This window comes from Simochromis diagramma, unplaced genomic scaffold (assembly GCF_900408965.1).
Source record: "Simochromis diagramma unplaced genomic scaffold, fSimDia1.1 OVJJ01000705.1, whole genome shotgun sequence".
Taxonomy (NCBI): domain Eukaryota; kingdom Metazoa; phylum Chordata; class Actinopteri; order Cichliformes; family Cichlidae; genus Simochromis; species Simochromis diagramma.
Genome location: NW_024387448.1, coordinates 1,190,342 through 1,194,977, shown reverse-complemented (window position 1 = coordinate 1,194,977; position 4,636 = coordinate 1,190,342). Strand labels below are relative to the sequence as shown.

Here is a 4,636-nt window from a genome sequence, read left to right as displayed (position 1 = left end):
AGTGTGCTGGTTGTGACTGACGTGTTCACAAAGTTCACACAGGCGTTTCCGACTAAAGATCAGAAAGCCGACACTACAGCTAAGGTTTTGCTCAGGGAATGGTTTATGAAGTATGGAGTGCCAGAAAGACTCCACTCAGATCAAGGACGAAATTTTGAGAGTGAGATTATAGCAGAACTTTGCAAGTTGTATGGTGTTAAAAAGACCAGGACGACTCCATATAGACCACAAGGAAATGCTCAGTGTGAAAGATATAACAGGACTCTTCATGATTTACTGAGAACGCTTCCACCTGAAAAGAAAAGAAAGTGGCCAGAATATCTACTTGAGCTTGTGTATGCTTATAATGCTACTCCTCATTCAACAACAGGGTACTCACCCTACTATCTTCTTTTTGGTTTTGAGCCTCGCCTTCCAGTTGATGCACTGTTAGGCCGTGAGTGTGTATCAGACAACGGTCAGAACTGGCTCTCTGTTCACCAAGAGAGACTTAAGCAGGCCCACACGCGAGCCAGAGAGTATTCTGAGCAAAAAGCAGCAGAACGGATTTCATTTCAAAACAAGAAAGTCCATTGCCCCCCCGTTTACATTGGGCAGTTTGTTTTTCTTCGCCATCGGCCCTTGGGGAGGCATAAAATCCAGGATGCTTGGGGGCCCACTATTTACAAAGTAGTTGATGTCCAAGGCACCACACACACTGTGGAACCTTTTGAAGGAGGGCCAACGAAAAATGTTCATAGGTCAGAGCTGCGACCATGTGCAGCCCCGGGTCAGAAGCCCAGAACTCAAACCAAACTACAAACCAATGCTCACCCAGTGGTTGGAGAGGAATCAGTGGTATCTGAACCAGACTTTGTCATTGTTGAGGAAGTTGATCGTCTACCTCGGTTAAATGTGCCACAAGTGTCCTTATGGTCAGAGAGGGACATTTTTCCAGTGCCGGCACAGGCAGATGGTCTCGGGTCAGAGGGACCTGAAACAAGTTTTACTGATATGACTAGGAGAGAGAGAGACTTGGGGACTTGTTCCGATGGTGGAGGCAGTGACTTCCCTGATTCCGACTGCATTGGGCCAGAGTTCAGGCCCAGGATTGAGGTGGAGGGTAGCAAAGGCTCTAAGCCTGTTTCCGCTGTCAGGAAAAGTGAGCGGAGTACTGCAGGGTCACATTCAAACCTGTTTCATTTGCCCAAATCTGCCTGCAATGCTGTAGCAATTAGCACTGACATGGCATCTCAGATTTGAACAAGTCTAGGGGCAGCTCTGTTTGAAAAAAAACAACAACAACAACAACACTGCGGGGGGTTTTCCATTCAGTCGAGGTTTAGTAGTCACCGAGGGCGTTGACTGATTGCAGGGGAGAATGTAGCCGAGTGGTAAATTAATAATAATATTTTCCATTTCAGTTAACCAAATATCCATTTAAGGTTCAAAAAGGGGTCTTAAAATGTTGTTTCTTTGTTTCCATGTTTGGTAAGACAAGAATGTTATTGGGTAATTTAATGTTATTGCTTGCGCTATTTCTTTGGTTATCTGCATGTTGTGTGCACTTGAAGCTGTTAATTTTATAGGTTTGTGTAGTTGCATATTGTGGTCACTGGGGGGGGCAGTGCTTAAGGGTTAACTGCAGTTTTCCAAAAAAAACTTAACAAGAAATGCATCTTGGGACTTCCTGTTTACTTTTCTTTTTGTTGTGGATGTGGAACGGGAATGTTGTGAAGGAGTTAAATTGTTGGTAAGGAATTGTTAAATATGCACATAACTCATTGAAACATATTGGTATAATTGTAGTGCAGTGGCAAAACGTCAGTATTTTAACAAGATAATGTATTTCTTAAATGTATGATTGCAAAGGACCTGTATGTGCAGCGTGGAGCGGCCATTTTCTCCATGCAAGGGATAAGCTGCGAGATCGTCTGTGTGCTCCAGTATTGCAAGTGAGCTGAGATTTCTGTGGAATGTAAGTGTTTATAAAAATGTATGTAACACTTCCACATTTTTTTTAAAGGAGCCTTGTGTGATTTAGTTCTTTGTATTTTGTTCTGCACAGACAGAGGCCACTGCCGTATTTTTGTGTTTTGTATTCCATTTCATTTCCTTTATTCCTCGTATTGTATTGGCGCATCTTTGTTTAATCGGTTATTCTGTTACTTTGCCACGTTACCTCTCGTGCTGTCGATGTTCAGTACAAGTCCATATGGCCGCTGTTTGACAAGAGTAAAGGTCAAAGGACATTTTTTTTTGGTTTATTCAGTCGTCATTGACAATAAAACTGCACATAAAGAACCCCAGTAATTGTGTCCTGTGTGGCTAACCATTTCCCAGGCTACACGTTTATTGTGTTTTATATCTCCAATTAGTTGTTTCTGTGGTATTCCACTGAGTAATATTTGTAGATTTAGCACATAGGGCAGAGAGATCCTCATCTGTGTCATCTAAAGTTGCGCCCTCCAACTCCCCTTTAAATACAGGACAGATGGCTCCTGTGCAAAGAAAGCTGTCTGAAGTAAGAAGGAAGCACACACAAACACGTGCACCCACACAGACACAGCAGCAGGTAGACTTAACCATAGGTCTTATCAGGTTGCCCCAGCTGTGTTGCCAGACGCTAGCCTCTGCTCACCGTCTGTCTGCCATAGTTAAACTGGGGGTGTTTAAAATTAGATTTAACATCGATCATTTCCACGGCCTGAATAGGGCCTGGTGTCAGAGGGTGGCAGGGGCAATCCCTCACCCACCGTCTGTCTGTCTTGCCTTAACACAACATCAGTCAGTCTTGGGAGAGATGGAGAAAGGAAAACAAGTAAAGGAAGATAAAGCAAAGTTGTCCAACTGAAAAAGGGGAAAAGCAAAAAAGGAGGGAAGAATCGGTGGAACAGGTGACGAAAATAAAGATGAAAGGAAGAAGACAAGACTGTAGAATAGATTGTAGCACCTTATTTCTTTTTTATCCTTTAAAAACAGATAAGGTACATGAAGAGCAAATAGAGATTTGTTAAGTTAAGTTTGAAACAATTCTGTTAATTTATTGCATTATTACTGCTCTTCAAAGAATAAGACTGCAGTGGTGGAGGCTGCAGGTTCCTGACAGTTGTGTCATTTACATGACTTATTTGCATGGTAATTGTATTTCATGCTACGTTTCCCTTTATGCAGTGTTACCACCAAGGTAGAGGAGGAAGCTGATCTGCATATTAACAAGCTACATGGTAAGTAATAGCAACACAGTTTTGGATTATAGACTGAGTATATATTCTGTCCCTGGATGTTTTTACCATATTTTATCTGAATTACTTACATTCTTACACTATGTGGCACAATTTTTTTTTAAATTATTTTTATTATTATTAGGACAAGATATTGAGATTAATTGTGCTTGGAATCTGCTGGAGCCATTCTTCCAGTTTTGGGGTAATAGCTTCTCATGTTCCTGTTACTCTGGACTTTACCTTCCTTATCTGCTCCAGTTATTCCTTCAGCCCCTGGTACTTCTCTGTTTTCCTATACTCTTGTTGCTGTGTGCTGGAATTCACACATCTGTCACAATTATGGTCTTCTGCTCCTTTTTAGCCACCACTATGTCTGGTTGGTTGGCCACCAGGTGCTTGTCGGTCCAAACTCAAAGTCCCACAGGCCCTGTTGTTCTCAGCCACCCTTTGTTGTGTCTCCCATCGGGACTTGGGAACTTCTAGACCATATGCACAGATGTTCCTGCACACTATCCCAGGCATTTGGTTGTGCCTCTTAGTGTATGTGGTCCCAGCATTCATCTTACATCATGTGTTGGATAGTCTCCAGGGGACCTTTGCACAGTCTGCAATGTGGGTCTTATCTCCTGAGCTAGACTGTTGCCTCTATGGACCTGGTGCTTAGGGCTGTTCTTATCCTGCCATGATTAGAACCTCTGTCCTTTAGGACGGACTTTTGGCAGGAATTTTTTTTATGTCTGCCACTTCCTTTTTCTGTGGATGGTACATCCCATGCAGGGGCTCGGTCATCCATGATGGTTTCTCTTTCTGTTCTGCATCACCATCTGTCTTCAGCTGCCTTAGGCATTCTTGGAGCAGCTCATCTCAGGAGGCCATCTTCCTGGTGTGTTTGCAGATGGTGCCTGTTTCATCTTGGATTGTGCAACTGATGGTCACTAATTCTCACCCTCCCTCTTTCTTTTGATAAAAGAGCCTGGACTTCGGGTGACCTCTGTGCATTGCAAGACATTTTTGTGCCATCAATGGAATCTGTGTCCTCCTATCAGTCCATCATCTCAGTATATTCTACATTTAACCGTGACTTGTGGAATTGCCTTCGAGTTTCCACAGTCAGTCCAATTGAGTTCCTAATGAATGTTATCAGTCTACACTTAGCCTTGTGCAGTGCCAAGCACTCCACTATCCATTTGGAGAGCACTGAGTCGCAGGTGTTCTTGAAGTCAATCCAAGTGGTGCTCAGGTTTGTTTGCCTCATCTTAAAGTCATAAAATACTGCTCGGTCAACCAGGATCTGGTGCTTTGGCTCTTTGGTATTATTTCCAATGCCTTTCTGAGCTTTCCTCATATGCTTACTCAGCTTGGTTATTAAGATGCTGTTCTAAAAGTCTGAAAGGACCTTCCATGTTGTGGAGGAGCAGATCATTTTAATA

General features: G+C 43.0%; 1 long non-coding RNA gene across 1 annotated transcript; it reads left to right on the top strand.

Annotated features, from left to right (window-relative positions):
- The first annotated feature begins 419 nt into the window (after window positions 1-419).
- Window positions 420-2,242, top strand: LOC120722788. The gene is made up of 3 exons (XR_005693596.1): window positions 420-1,732; window positions 1,852-1,957; window positions 2,048-2,242. It is a non-coding gene; the product is annotated as an uncharacterized LOC120722788 (long non-coding RNA).
- Window positions 2,243-4,636: the final 2,394 nt, after the last annotated feature.